This window comes from Pristis pectinata, chromosome 28, assembly GCF_009764475.1.
Source record: "Pristis pectinata isolate sPriPec2 chromosome 28, sPriPec2.1.pri, whole genome shotgun sequence".
Classification (NCBI taxonomy): Eukaryota; Metazoa; Chordata; class Chondrichthyes; order Rhinopristiformes; family Pristidae; genus Pristis; species Pristis pectinata.
In genome coordinates, this window is record NC_067432.1 from 7,128,302 (window position 1) to 7,144,665 (window position 16,364).

The 16,364-nt window shown below is 44.4% G+C and overlaps 1 protein-coding gene across 1 annotated transcript in view; it reads left to right on the forward strand.

The window, feature by feature from the left end:
• Positions 1-5,889: 5,889 nt before the first annotated feature.
• Positions 5,890-16,364, forward strand: part of LOC127584045 (membrane progestin receptor gamma-B-like) — a 98,445-nt gene continuing 87,970 nt past the window's right edge. Inside the window, exon 1 of the mRNA XM_052040579.1 lies at positions 5,890-5,991. The gene's annotated coding sequence lies outside the window, so the exon portion shown is untranslated. The remainder of the gene's footprint in view (positions 5,992-16,364) is intronic.

Below are 16,364 nucleotides of genomic sequence, written 5' to 3' on the forward strand. Positions count from 1 at the left end.
GTGCAATGAAAAACTTACTAGCATCACAGGCACATAGCATCATATAAGCAGCATTCACAGGAAAAACATAAATTAACCATAAATTATACCCAATTTTTATAAAAAAAGAACAGAATTAGAACAAGAAAACACCAAGTCCATTTTAGTGCAAAGTGATCTGTGGTATCAACAGGAACCTCACTGTTCCAGTGAGAGAAAAAGCTGGGAGACCTTCAACATTACTTTCAGATGTACTGTCCTTATATAATATTCATCGATATAACTTTTGAACACATCACACCTTAGATATCACAAATTGTTGCAGATATAATATCAATGTTGAAGAATAAGGATAGTAAACATTTTTCTACAGAAAGGATTTCTAATCTTTTCCAAAAATCTGCATTTAAATACGAGAAGTGTAAAGCAAGATATGTTGACACAACAATGTAGAGCCAGAGTGTTACTTGTGAATGTTAAAGGCATTTCCAAATGATGTAAAATAGGTTCAAATATGTTAGTTTCTCTTGGCCATTTTTAGATGCATCGCTCCCATTGAGCTGAGACGTCTCTGGTCCTGGGTGATTGGCATGTGTTATCTGACATTAGTCTCTCTCACACACAGAAGTGAATAGATAGAGGGAACGCTCCCACCACTGACCATCCTCAAGAACTTTATGGCACTGAATGCAGAGGAATCCTTTCCTCAACAAATCACAGCTCAGGATACTGGAGATTATGTTCCCCAACTATCACAGCTCAGGTTGCTAGAGAATTCCTTCCCCTATTCATCCAATGTTAGGAAAGTGGGGACAACCAAACAACAATACTGCCAACTATATAATGCCCTAACAAAGCAAAACAAAAACAAACTGCTGGAGGAACTCAGCAGGTCAGGCAGCATCTGTGGAGGGAAATGGGCAGTTGATATTTTGGATTGAGACCCTTCATCTGGACAAAAATATCCCTAGTCTATTTATAGAAGCATCATCAGAAAAAAAGTTAGCACCAAACCACAAAAGGAGAAATTGGAGATGACCAAAAACTTAACCAACAAGGTAAATTCTAGGGAACATCTTGAAGGAAAAAGCAAAGATGGAGAGGTGAGAGATTTTGGGAGAATTCCACAGCTTTATGCCTGGACAGTTGTGGGGAGGCAAAGGATGTTTGAGTATTTAAGGATGGTCAAAAGTCCAGAATTGGAGGAGCACAGAACTCGCGGATTTTTTAGAATTATTTCTTTTTTGATATCTGGCATTGCTAGGAAGACCAACATTTAATACCCATCCTAACTGCGATGATATAATTCCAAATCAAGATGATGTGTGATTTGGTTGTGTTTCCATGCACTCCCTGCCTTAGTCCATCTTTGTGGATGAGGTCACTGATTTGGGAGGTGCTGTTGGAGTAGGCAAGGCAATAGGTAGGCAAATAGGCAATAAATGCATTTTGTAAATGATATAGACCACAGCCACTGGAGGGAGTGAATGTCTAGAGTGATGTGAGATACCAACCAGTCAGGCTGCTTTGTCCTGGATAACCGTAAGGTACTTGAGTGATGTAGGAGTTGCATTCATCCAGCCAAGTGTAAAGTATTCCATCATGCTCCTAATTTTTGACTTGTAGATGGTGGAGAGGCTTTGGGATGTCAGGAGGTGAGTAGCTTGCCGCAGGATACCGAACCTTTTGCGGACACAGTATTTATGTGGCTGGTCCATTTGAGTTTCTGGTCAATGATGGACCCCAGGATGCAGACAGTGGAGGGCTCAGTAATTCTAATGTCATTCATTGTCAAGGCTGAGTGGTTAGACTCTCTTGTGGGAGATGGTCTTGATTGGCACTTGCAAATATTACTTGCCACGTCCTGAGTGTTGTCGAGGTCTTGCTGCATACAGGTCTGCACTGCTTCATTTGCTGAGGGGCAGCAAACAGAATTGAACCTTGTTCAGTCATCAGAGAACATCCCCACTTCTGAAGGTCATTGATGAAGCCGCTGAAGATGGCTGGGTCTCGGACTCCAACCTGAGAAACTCCTGCAGTGATGTCCTGGGGCTGGGATGATTGACCTTTGTGCAAGGTTCGACTCCAGCCAATGCACTGCTTTCCCCTTCAGTGTGAGGGCAGTCACTCTCACCTCAGCTCTGGAATTCAGCTCTTTGGTCCATGTTTGGACCAAGGTTGTGGTGAGGTCAGGAGCCGAGAGGACCTGGCAGAACTGAAATTGGGCGTCAGTGCATTGGTTATTAATTGGTGAGTAAATGTGCTTGATAACAGGGAGCCAAACTCTATCACTTCACTGAGCACTGAGGCTGCGGCTGGAGTACTGCATTCAATTGTGGTCGCCCTGTTATGGGAAGGGTGTGGAGGCTACGGAGAGGGTGCAGAAGAGGTTTACCAGGATACTGCCTAACATGCCGCCATAACATGATGAAGGACGTCCTCTACGCATAGGTGGGACTTTGCGTGGTGGTCATTCCTGGACCAGAACATCTACCTCAGGGAGATTGGTGAGGGTGAGGTCGTTGATTTAAACTTTGTCATTTTGCTCACTGTGGACCCAGTCTGCCTGCCCTGAGCTTCAGTTCCCAGTTGGTGGAGACTCAACAAATCCACTCTTTAGTGACTGATGTTGAAATCCCCCACCCAGCGTTCATTCTGTGCTCCTTATTGGAAGAAGGGGGAATTATATGGAGAGGGAGGGCAAGACCACCCGGTGTAGAGGATTTGAAAATAAGAATAAGAATATTTAAATCGAGGTGTTTTTATTGGTATTGGTATTGGTTTATTATTGTCACTTGTAACGAGGTACAGTGAAAAACTTGTCTTGCATACCGATCGTACAGGTCAATTTATTACACAGTGCAGTTACATTGAGTTAGTACAGAGTGCATTGAGGTAGTACAGGTAAAAACAATAACAGTACGGTACAGCTACAGAGAAAGTGCAGTGCAATAAGGTGAGGGTCTCAACCCAAAATATTTTCCATCCCTTTCCCTCCACAGATGCTACTTGACCTGCTGAGTTCTTCTAGCAGTTTGTTTTCGCTCCAGATTCCAGCATCTGCAGTCTCTTGCATCTCCATGTTCTTACTGAGAGTCAATGTGGTTCAGAAAGCACTGAGCCTGATGGCTGAACAGGACTTGATGCGTACCAGGGTAAGGGCAGCAGAGACCACAAAGCCTGCAGATAGAACACAGAACATAAAACAATTACAGCACAATTCAGGCCCTTCGGCCCACAAAGCTGTGCCGAACATGTCCCTTCCCTAGAAATTACTAGGCTTACCCATAGCCCTCTATTTTACTCAGCTCCATATACCGATCTAACAGTCTCTTGAAAGACCCTAATGTATCAGCCTCCACCACAATTTCCGATGCTGGAAATCTGAGGAGGAAATGCTGGAAGCACATCGCAAATGAGGGAGCAGTTGTCAAAAAAGAAACAGTTGATATTTCAGGTCAAAGACCCTTTCTGAGATATTAACTGTTTCTCTTTCCACAGATGCTGTCAGATCTGCTGAGTGTTTCCATTATTTTCTGTTTTGTTTCAGGGTTCTTATGACTTCTAGAGTGGAACAAGAATAGTTAGCCAGGATTAGACCCCTTTATTGAAATGTCATTGAGCAGGGTAAACAGGTGAAGGGCCTACAATAATGGCAAAAGTTAGCGAGGACTCCTTGTTTTGATTACACTTTCCAAATTTTTTCTTGTTAAACTTTCAGAAGTGAAATTTTGACCCAGAGGCAGCTAGTCCCTTCTGACGAACAAACTATGATGTGAATTTTGCTGAAACTCAAATAAGTGCAGGGGCGATCTGGGAATATTAATATTGATCTACAAATCACCATTACTGCAATGGAACTTGGAACTAGGGAGAAATTGTTTTGAGGAAAAATTATTGTGTCACTTACATGAAATTGCACATGTCACGTGTTCGGTGAAAGTTGAAAAGAGTGAGGCAGCATCTGAAGCCTTGAGGATTACAGATGTCAGAGAAAGTGTTTCAGGGAAATATAAATGGTTCAACAAGGAGTGTTTCCTGTATAATTACAAAGGTCTATTTTATATGAAGGTTGCAGTTGGTTTATTGAGGTATTTGAAGAGAGTGATCAGACACACAGCAATCGGTACTTGCAAGAGTTTTGGTTGCATCAGTGCCTGCGTGACTTCGCATTTTCAGAAGATCATGGGCTCTTTCAGACAGAAAGAATTTTAACTCTTTAATTGCTGTAAGAAAGCCAGACTCTATTTAACTGTTCTGATTCTGCCCTGAGATATTTCCTGCATGGAAAATGATCCCTAGGTTCCTGTGTGTCCACTGACACACCAACAGAACTCGTGATTTTCAGCTATGAGCCCAAACAGTGAGGTCTGTCAAGCTATTCAGCCGTGGGAGAAATCACACACCAAAGCTGAAGCTCGACCTCAGGCTAGTTCTGCACATGAACGTCCAAGCAAGCTCCACTGATTCATAGTTCGGCATTCACAGCTTGGCTCCTTCTTCCTTCTGGAGCCCAGGGGCACTGAAGTGGTTGGTACTTCTAACGACACAGTGATTGATTAGGCACAGCCTAGGCATTAGATATTTGAGAGTTTGTTGTAGTACCTTCAGTAACTTACCACACAGTTATTAAGAATAAGTAAATCAGGCTGGGTCCAATGGTAAATGCACTGAGGTACACAGGCCAGGTGGGAACAAAGGCTCCTTCCTCTGGAGCTGTGCACCAGGAGACATTCCCATATGTGGAATTGTATCCCAGCAGAGACAATGCCCCATGGGACTGTGTCCCAGCAGAGATAAAGATGTGTAGGACTGTGTCCCAGCAGAGACAAGTATCTGTGGGACTGTGTCCCAGCAGAGGCAAATATCTGTGGGACTGTGTCCCAGCAGAGGCAAGTATTTGTGGGACTGTGTCCCAGCAGAGGCAAGTATCTGTGGGACTGTGACCCAGCAGAGACAAATATCTGTGGGACTGTGACCCAGCAGAGACAAATATCTGTGGGACTGTGTCCCAGCAGAGACAAATATCTGTGGGACTGTGACCCAGCAGAGACAAATATCTGTGGGACTGTGACCCAGCAGAGACAAATATCTGTGGGACTGTGTCCCAGCAGAGGCAAATATCTGTGGGACTGTGTCCCAGCAGAGGCAAGTATTTGTGGGACTGTGTCCCAGCAGAGGCAAGTATCTGTGGGACTGTGACCCAGCAGAGACAAATATCTGTGGGACTGTGACCCAGCAGAGACAAATATCTGTGGGACTGTGTCCCAGCAGAGACAAATATCTGTGGGACTGTGACCCAGCAGAGACAAATATCTGTGGGACTGTGACCCAGCAGAGACAAATATCTGTGGGACTGTGTCCCAGCAGAGACAAATATCTGTGGGACTGTGCCCCAGCAGGCTCCAAATCCCTTGGTTAGAGGAATAAGGCCCATATATTTTATAACATCTTTTTGCAATAATATATTCTTGGGTTGCAGCTTCTGTCACCCAATTTCTTTCAGTCTGTGACATATAAACCACAGCAGCAGCACACAGCCCATTACTGTTTGGTATTTCAACATCTGATTTATTGCAGGAACTACTTTAATTATTAATCTCTTACTTTTGTACATTTATTTGTGTGGAATGGCCAAGCTAAAGAAATAATAATTTATCCCATTATACACACCTCACCAAAGCTCTATAGCTGATATCTACTTACAGGTGTGATGAGCACATGTTGATTAACTAGAGAATTGTAACTACTAACAGCTCAGAATATTCTTTCTGACTGCCTCTTTTCCTGTCTGCCCTCTCACAAGTCTCCTTCACCTGGTTTTCTTTTACTCCCTCCTCTTCCTAGACCGCAGGAGCAGTTAGAAATGCAGGGGCAGATCAGGAAGTAAAGCAATATAACTGTGTGTGTCACACACACGCACGGCACATGTACACACCTACTTCAGAATTACTACAGGTAGAAGCAGCTTGCAACACGCAGAGTTCGATTGGCAGGAGAGTGGGAGAGCAGGTAAGTCTCTGCCATTCTTAGAATTCAAACTGAGCGAGCAAGAGTATCAGTTATGCTTTCCGTGAAACTAACTTGTTGCTCATTGCGTTTGTACAGCTGCAGGAGACAGAGGACTGGCTTTCCTTCTGTTAACTCTTGGCAGGCACTTCCTCCTGTCTTTAATGTTTAATGTTAGTGGTCTCAGAGCTTGCTGGTAAAATCGCTTTTTGTTCTCAAGCCTGGGTTAAAACAGTGCTATTGTGTCTGTCAGTGGCTGTGGGTTTACTGATTATATAAAACCACTTTTGACATGCCTTTTGAGGTGTACAAGCTTCTTGGAAAGAAAGATGTGTGATTCTGTAGCACATTCTCACTTTGTCCCACAGCTTTTTATACTTAACAAGGTACCTTTGGAGCCTACTGTTTTCACATCTCAATTTCTCCTCCTCTGTGGTCTCCGTAAGGGTCATAACCCATCAAAATCTCTGACCTCCATTTCTACTCCTGCCCTCCTCCAATTCTACCTCCTCCCTCCTCCAATTCCTCCCTCATTCTCCTCCAATTCCACCCCCTCCGTCCCCCTCCTCTTGTGCTCCTCCCCAGAGTTAAAAGCCCCACCACCGGTGGCTGTGCCTACACCTGTCAAGGCCCTAAACTCTGAGACAACTCCCAAAATCTTTCTATGTCACTATCCTTTAAGACCTCTCCATTTGATCATATTTTTGGTCAACTCACCAAGTATGGCTTTCTGTTTCCTAATAGTCTTCTGAAGAATTTTGCGATGTTTTTCCAACGACTTTGGAAGTCATTGCTGCAGCCGATTTGAACATAGAAAGATCCCACAACCAGCAGCGAGTTAATCACTCAATATTCTGCTTTTTGTGGTGTTTCTCAAGGGACAAGTGTTGGTCTCAGAGAGCTCACCTGCTCTTCTCTGATGAAGTCCCCATGGGGACTTTCACATCCACCTGACAGGGTCTCAATTTAGCATCTCATTCGAAAGACAACACCTCCCTTGGTCACGTACTAGTGTGTTTGCCTGGGTTTTGCACCAAAGTAGTGGGATGGGAAACTCGCCAACTCAGAGTGAGAGTGGTACCTGGTAAACCACACCCGACATCTCTTGAATCTTGAATGGTGTCACAGTTCAGGGTTATATTGAGACTTAAAGTGATTCAAAAGGCAAGGAAAGAAGAGCAACTATTTCTTACTCTCCTACATAACGTACAATAATAAATGGTTCAGAGTTAGCTCCATCAGAGCATAGGATAATGGAGCAACACACAAAATGCTGGAAGAACTCAGCAGGTCAGGCAGCATCTATGAAGGGAAATGGACAGTCGACGTTTCGGGTCAAGACCCTTCATCAGGACTGGACAGAAAGAGGGGAGATAACCAGTATAAAAAGGTGGGGAGGAGGGGGGAGCAAGAGCTGGCAGATGATAGGTTGATCCAGGTGAGGGGGATGATGGGCAGGTGAGGGAGGGGGGGAGAGTGGGAGTGATGTAAGAAGCTGGGAGGTGATAGGTGGAAGTGACAAAGGGCTGAAGAAGATGGAATCTGATAGGAGAGGACAGTGGACCATGGAAAGAAGTGAGGAAGGGAACCGGAGGGAGGAATGTGAGGGAGACGGGCAGATTGAGAGGGCGGGAAAGGGGAAAGAGATGGGGTGATAGGGCCAGTGGGATAAGGGAAAAAAGGGGACAGTGGTTCCTGGAAGTTAGAGAAATTGATGATCATGTCATCAGGTCGGAGACTACCAAAGCGGAATATCAGGTGCTGTTCCTCTAATCTGCGTCTAGCCTCCTCTTGGTAGTAAAGGAGTAGGAGTTCTGCGAGTACACACTAAAAGTTTGATCAAAAAGCTCTGCCACTTTGCCCAGAAATTTGTGTCCCAAACAGATCTGTGCTGACCACACCCTTTCCCAACAACCTCCTCACAGCCTGTCTCTTCAGCAGTACTTTCTTTCCCAGATATCTCCCAGCTCAGTGCTTGATGTTTCCCCTCTAACCCCCACCCCCAACCAACCCAAGCTGGGATAAAGGAAAAGAGATGTGATTATATCTCACGGAATCACTTCCAACAAACAGTCACAGCTGAAGATTTGCCTTCAGAGTTAGTGATGACTTGTAACTGCAGTGACGTTGAGCATGGTTATCAGCAGTGACCAACTTGCATGGCTGTGAGTAGCTGAAAGTGGTAGAGAGCATTGGGCCATTCCCTACTCTCTTTTATACGGCAGGATCCTTATTATGTCTGATTAAATGCAAGAATTAGTGTAATAACAACTAAGATCTTTTATTTCCAAATGCTCCAGAAAATACTGACAGAGATACCTCAAAGAGCAAATTCTAAAGGTTGCTCCAGCTAACTAGATGTGGCTCAGTTGAGTCAGAAAGTTACAGGTTCGAATCCCTCTCCTGAGATTTGAACAGAAAGATTTACACTGATTCTAAGAGAGTGCTGCACCGAGGGAGATGGTCTTTCTAAGGTCATACTAAGCTGAGATCGTCTGGGTAGAAAATCCACCGTAATGCAATTTTCCACATCGTTCCTCAATTTATGACAGGGATGCATTCTTGTGAAGTGTTTTTTGAGTAAAATGTTGCAGGTGAGAAAGGCTGGCTGAAATACTTTGGTACAGTGCATTCCTGTACTATTCATTGTAGTGAAATCTAAGAGGATGCTTTTAAATCGAGGAGTATCTGTACTTAAAGGCAAGAATCTCTGATTATCATTATGTCGCTGTCTGTCGGAAGTCACTGCCCCAAACTGGTTTGGTTTCCCATTTTGCATTGACTACATTTCAAAGATACTTCATTGACTATAAAACACATTGGGATGTCCAGAATAGGTGGTGAAAGGAACCATGGAAAAGTCAGTCCTTTTTGTTTGAATATTCCCAATCACATCTTCAGTTGAAACATCTCTGACAGTCCGAACTTTCTCAATTCTGCATTGAAGTGAAGCCAGCAGATGCTGGACTCTGGAACAAAACGCAGAACGCTGGAAGAACTCAGCGAGCCGAGCAGTGTCTGTGGAGACGAAGGGCATGTGTCGGTGCTTTGGATAAAGACCCTGCATCAGGATTGATGCAAGATTTCAACCTGAAGCATTGTTACACCACAGATGCTGCTCGACCTGCTGAGTTCTCCCAGCGTTCTGTTCTTTCTTCTGCATTTGAAATGGTCTGGATAACCTGGTCAAATCTGCAGTGGGATCTGAACTTGCAATGACTTGACTTTATAATTATAATGGTATCAACTGAGCTAAACATTTTGGGGTAGTTCCTTTACCCAGTACAACTCGAGCGATTTAAGTCATAGAAGCCAGAAGTATTTGAAGTTTTATTGAGAACTTAGCCAGTACGGTACCAGTTACCATCAGTTAGTGCAGTTGATGTAGACTTACACGAGAATGTAAAATATTGAAGCAGGAATAGACCAGACTGTCCCTCAAGCCCGATCCATCATCATTGACCCTCTGCCTCCACCACTTTCCCCCAGATCCCCATCAAGTCAATCCCATTGTTATCCACGAATCTATTCTCAGGCATGAGAATCCACACCTTATGGAAGAAGAGAATTCCAAAAATTTATAATGCTCTTTACATCGAACGTAGAACAGTCCAACACAGGAACAGGCCCTTCGGCCCACGATGTCTGTGCCGAGCACGATGCCAAATTAAACCAATCCCTTCTGCCTGCATGTGATCCGTGTCCCTTCATGCCATGAATATTCATGTGTCTATCTAAGAGCCTGTTGAACACCACTATCATATCAGCTTCCACCACTGCCCCTGGCAGCCCATTCCAGGCACCCACCACTCTCTGTGTAAAAAAACCTTGCCCCGCACATCCCCTTTAAACTTCCACCTCTCACCTTAAAGCTATGCCCATTAGCATTCGACACTTCTCGCCTGGGAGAAAGATTCTGGCTGTCTATGCCTCTCTGTAAAGAAATTTCTCTTCATTTCAGGGCTAAATTTCTGACCTCAAAAATGTGCCCTTTAATACTAAGCTCACTCGCCTGAGGAACTGTTTCTCAGCAACTCTCCTGTGAGTTCCTCTCAGAACCTTCCATGTCTCAATGAAATTGGCTCTCATTCTTCCAACATCTGGCCAATCTTACGAAGAAGGCAACAGTCTGATACAAAAAAACTATTTAGATTCTGTGTCCCTTTGTTTTTCCTCATTCCTGTGGCCCCCCCTCCCCCTTCTCCTTCCCCTCCCCTGCCCTCATGACCTGCCCATCTATTCCCCACCTCCTTCCCTTTATTCCATGGTCCACTGCCCTCTCCTTCTGGATTCCTTCTTCTTCAGCCCTTTGCCTCTTCTACCTATCACCTCTCAGCTTCTTACAACTCCCCCTCCGCTCCCCCCACCCACCTACCTTCCCCCTCTCCCCTGGAGTCAGCTATCACCTGTCTGCAAGTGCTCCTACCCCCTTCCCTGACCTTCTTACTCTGGCTTCTGCCCTCTTCCTTTCCAGTCCTCGACCCGAAACATCGACTGTTTATTTCCCTCCGTAGATTGGTATTGGTATTGGCTTATTATTGTCACTTGTGGAACACTTGTCTTGCATACCGTTCATACAGATCAATTCATTACACAGTTCATTGAGGTAGTACAGGGTAAAAACAATAACAGAATACAGAGGTAAAGTGTCACAGCTACAGGGAAGTGCATTGCAGGTAGACAATAGGTTGCAAGGTCAATAGATGCTGCCTGACCTGCTGAGTTCTTCCAACAGCACTTTGTGTGTTGCTCCAGATTCTGGCATCTGCAGAATCTCTTGTGTCTCTCTAGATTCAGTGCTGTATTGACTCCGGAGTAAGTATATCCATCGTTAGTATCTAAGACCAAGACTGCACACTCTTACAGTAATTGAAGTCTCACCAGAACACAGGAAAATAGGAGCAGTAATCTTGGGCCCTCAAACCTGCTCTACCATTTAATATGATTATGGATGATCTACCTCAGGCCTCAACTCCTTCCTGTGCCAGATCCCCGTAGCGCTCAATCCTCAGATCTTTATCTACAGCCACTGTAAGGTCTGCCAGTGATCCAACCTCCATAACTCTCTTGGGCAGAGAACTCCAGTGATTCACCACCCTCTGCGAGAAGTTGTTTCTCAGTTTAAGTGACCGGCCCCTTATCTTGAAACCGTGTCCCCTCGTTCGAGGTTCTCCCACTAGTGAAAACATCTCAACATCTACTCTGAATACCCCTTTAAGAGCCATGAACAATCTCAGCAACACCTCCTTCCCTTTGTATCCCAGCCTCTTTCAATAAAAGTCAGAGTATATGTATATTGTCAAAGTCTCAACACTTACGAGTGGGACCTGGGGAGAGGTGAGTTGGTCAAGGGACATCATTCCCTTTCTATCCAAGGACCACTTCCTCTATTATCAAAGTCCCACAGACCCTGTGCCCCTACTGAGACCTCATTCTCACCCCAGTCATTGGCAGAAAGTGAATGGTCTGGTGCTTGTGGGGAGAGAATAACTGAGATTGTGAGCAGTTTTGGGCCTCATATCTAAGGAAGGATGTGCTGGCATTGGAGAGGGTCCAGAGGAGGTTTAAAAGAATGATCCCTGGAATGAAAGGGTTAACACATGAGGAGCAGTTGATGGTTCTGGGCCTGTACTCACTGGAGGTTAGAAGGATGAGGGGGCATCCCATTGATCCGCTGCCCGACCCGTTGAGTTCCTCCAGCTTTTTGTGTGTTGCTCCAGATTTCCAGCATCTGCAGTCTCTCTGTCTCCAATTTTTTTAACAGTATGCTAAATATACTTAATTACCCAAATTTCATATCTGCAGTCTTCTGGAAATCATTAACCACTTAGAGTGGAAGAAAATCACCAATTCCTCATCACATCCACGGGGAAATCCTCTCCGGATTGGGTCAGGAATAACACACACAAAATGCTGGAGGACCCAAAACGCTGTCTGTTTATTTCCCTCCATAGATGCTGCCTGACCTGCTGAGTTCCTCAAGCATTTTGCGTGTGTTACTCCAGATTCCAGCATCTGCAGAATCTCTTGTGTCTCCGGATTGGGTCAGGATTGGGGTGGGGTAGAATGTAGAGTAGCTAGCCTGCATCCTCTGCCTAGACAGAGAGACCTCACTGGTGATAAGTGGACATTTCTACACCAGGCCTCAGTAGTGATACGGCAGTACCCTCAAACCTACTTCCACTTGCCAGGAATGCACTCTTGTGTCGACCCAGAATGATTTGTTTGCGTGCTGCCTGGTTGTTGGCGGCAGGGACAGAGGGGTGGTGGTTGGACAAAGGAAGGAGAAAGGCAGGGCAACAAACACCATTAGCATCGAATTACCTCCTTGAATTCAGTTGAAGAGAATGAACGCTGTATGTGTACTGAGCTCCATAGTTTGTCAGCCTTTTGTGACTCTCTTTGGAGCACTCAAATTTCTTTTGTTAATAACTAAATATCTCAATGAGTTGATGACTGCTTTGTGTGTGGGATATGTTCTCAATTTTTGATCCACCAATACCTTGGTGAATAATTACATCCTCCTTGGATTTTCCATAAAATTGTATGTCACTGGAATGTTCTGTGACAATGGGGTAGGTTAAATTGAACTCTGTAAAAATGATGAAAGCATTCTTTCTACTGATCACTATCATTAACTCTAGTGCAAAGAGCTGGTCGACTGGTAAGGCAGAAATTGGTTGTAAAACTTGTTTTCGTTTGCAACCAGTAATCCCCCATGTAGAAACTCACTGATAAAACAACTGTCATTACCATGGAAACTGTACACTGGAAGGGCTGGTGTCTTCAGGAAGGAAGGTGGAGGAGGAGGAATGAAGGAAAGTCTGCAAATATATCAATATCCAAATAGCCTTGGACAGATATAATGAAACTTCCATTTTTTCAACAACTTGAATACAACAAAATTGTCCCAAAGCGCTTCACAGAAGTAGCATTTGTTAAAAACTGGCAACTGTCCATGTAAGGGGATATTAGGGCAGACAACTAAAATGTGATTGAGCAAGTAATTTTTTAAGGAAGGAGGAGGGAGGTGGGGAGCTCAGGGCCCAGGCCGCTGAAAGCACGGCCACCAATGGTGGAGTGTTTAAAATCAGAGATGAGAAAGAGGCCAGAATTAAAGGGACATTGATACACACGAACGTACACACATACAAGTTAGGAGCAAGAGCAGAGCATTTGGCTACTTGCCCTGACTCCACTCTTCAATAAGATCAGAGCTGCTCTGATTGTAACCTCAACTCTGCAATTCTGTCTACACATGTTAACCTTTCACCTCTTTGTTTATCAAGAATCTGCCTACCTCTGCCTTAAAAATGTTCAAAGGCTCTGCTTCCACCAGAGGAATTGAATACCTAACACTCATGATCCTCTGAGAAAAAAAAATTGCCTCATTTCTGTTTTAGAAGGGTGACCTTTTATTTTTAAACAGTGACCCTAGTTCTACATTCTCCCACAAGAGGAAACATCCTTTCCTCATCTCCCCTGTCCAGATCTCTCTGGATCATTCAAGTTCACTCTCATTCTTCTAAACTTCAGTTGATAAAAGCCCAGCCTGTTCAACCTTTTCTCATCAGACAACCACCTATTCAGGTGTCAGACTAATAAGCTTTCTCTGAACTGCTTTCAATGCAGTTACATCCTTTCTTAAATGAGATCAAGACTTCAGATGTGGTCTCACCAATGGCACACACAACTGAAGCATATCCTCCCTATTCCTGTATTCAATTCCCTTAGTAATAAATTATGACTTTCTGTTAGTTTGCCTAGCCACGTGCATACCTGCACACTAAACCCTTGCAAATCATGCATTGAGATCCACCTGCAGCTCAGAGCTTTGCAGGTTAGAGGGCCAGAGGGAGTGGGGAGAGGGAAAGACAGTGGAGATTTTTTAAACTGAGGTGTTGCAGTAATGGAAGCTGATATTGGCCAATGGGCATAAGGGTGATGGGTGAATGGGGAGTATTGGAAGTTAGGACACAGGCAGCAGAATTTCAGATCTAGTTTCCAGACCAGAACAAGAGCAGCCAGCCAGAAGTGCACTGGAAGAAACAAGACCAGAAGTAACAAGAGAAAGGATTAAAAGGGAGCAAGACCAAGTGTAAAACCTGCTTTATATTGAGTATATTGTTATATATTGAGTATAACCAAGTGTCCATTGCCACTCTCACTGGATCATATTTTGATTTGATGTAAGCTCTGACTTGTCTTGATAACCCTGGTAACTGGTATGACACGTCAATTTAACACAACAATGGTGGAACTGGATCTACCTGCCTGTACTATGCGGACATCTGCTTTGTCACTCTACGATTACTTAAAGATTTTTGCTTGAAAATAACAAAATAAAAATACCGGCATGCAACCTACCTCACTCTCCACACGCTCCATTCCAATTACTAATTTGCGACATTAGGTCTCATTCTCTGCCTCACCTGCTTTCCCACCTCCTTTACAACTGATTAAAGTCCACCCCCTTGACCAAGCTTTCCAGCAACTATCATAACACCTCTATAGGTGACTTGGCATCAGCTTTTGTTTATAATCACTCAGTGTGAAGTGTTTGGGACACTTAAATTTGTTGAACGCTCACTACAAACGCAAGTTTTGGTTTAAAGAATCTAAACCAGTCATATAACACAGGGATGAAGCTTCAGTGATATGAGCTGGATTTTGTATTCAAGGTGACCGTCTACTTTGATGGTGTCTTCCCACCTTCCCTTCTCCCTCAAAATGGTATAAAATCACCCCAGAGAAACAAAGGAATGGAGATGCTGGAATCTAGATGAAAAAAACAAGATGCCAGAGGAACTCAGCAGGCCAGGCAGCATCCGTGGAGAAAAACAGTCAACGTGAAGAAGAGTCCTGACCCAAAACGTTGACTGTCTGTTTTTCTCCACGGATGCTGTCTGGCCTGCTAAAAATCACCCCATAAGTGTATCAACATCACGTCTTTCTGAGAATCCATACCAGTAATCTGACATCCTATGTCAACACTGGAGCCAGTCTTGGACTTAATTATGTGAACAATACAGACCAATCCATTGTGGATTCAGCCAGCTAGTGTTACTGCAACTACATCCCTGATAACTGCTAATTCTTTTGAAAGACAATTATGCAGTTACTTGAAAAAAGAGGAATACAAAAGTCAGGTGGGGTAAGATGCAGAGTGTGATCGGACACGAAGGTTATGTGGAAGAGGGTCGGGACACAACCCAATGGAACAGCTCAACATTCTGCTCCTTAGTGGACGGAACACAGCTCTGGATGGCCACCATGAATGGACAGACCTCAAGCTCATTGTACCGAGTCCCAATGTGCTGCAGACTCTTATGCAAAGTCCTCGGGAAGCTCACCAGACAAGACTGGACCATGGCTTTTCTGGTGGGAAGTTAGGAAGGACATCCACATGCAAAGGGTGGTAGAAGTTTAGAAATTTTCTTCCAGTAACACCAGTTGGTGCTAGGTTAATCATTAATTTCATATCAGAGCTTGGTAGATAGATTAAGGAAAGGTGGTCCTCTGGAGTTGGGCCACAATCAACCATGATTGTATGAATGGCAAAATAGTTTTTTTTTATGCTGAATGGCTTCTTCCTGTTTATAAATTTGCAAGAGGATTCAAATATTGGGCACGCAGGAGACACAAGGGATTGTGCAGATGCTGGAATCTGGAGCAACCCACACAAAATGCTGGAGGAACTCGGCAGGTCAGGCAGCATCTATGGAGGGAAATAAACAGTCAACATTTCAGGTTGAGACCCTATTGGATATCTGCTCAAATGAACCTGATAGAAGGAGCTCAATTAGTGAGGTGGAGAGGGGGATGGTGGGTTGTGGTCAGCAATGATCAGGACGGAACATCCTGGGATTGGAAGGGTAGCAAACTGGGACTGGAGAGGTGAGAAAGGTGAACGGCTGTGACAAAGGTAGTGGTCAGGGGCGATGCCGGAAGCTGACCAGGGTTGAAGGTGGAGCAGAAGTGAGCATTCCAACTCCTCCGGGATCCACATTCAGATATGAATAAACTTTATTGGCTGCAGCCCACAGGGATGCATCTAAGCCCAGTTATCCTCTGCCTAATATTGTAGAGGATGGCCAAAACAGACCATGGGAAAATGCAAAGGTTAACTATCATTGCCCATGGTGGTTATTGCAGTTTAGACTTGCAAACTTTCAGAAAATGACTGTACAGTCCTGGGCCTTTATCTGCACTTCAATCAATATCACCCGTTCTGATTACCATGGCCATCGTTATATGCTGCCTGAAGGATTTTTTCCTGCACAGATTAATGTCCCAGTGGTGTAGCTGGTAGAGCCACTGCCTAACAGCACCAGAGACCTGAGTTCAATCCTGAACTCCACTGATGTCTGTGTGGA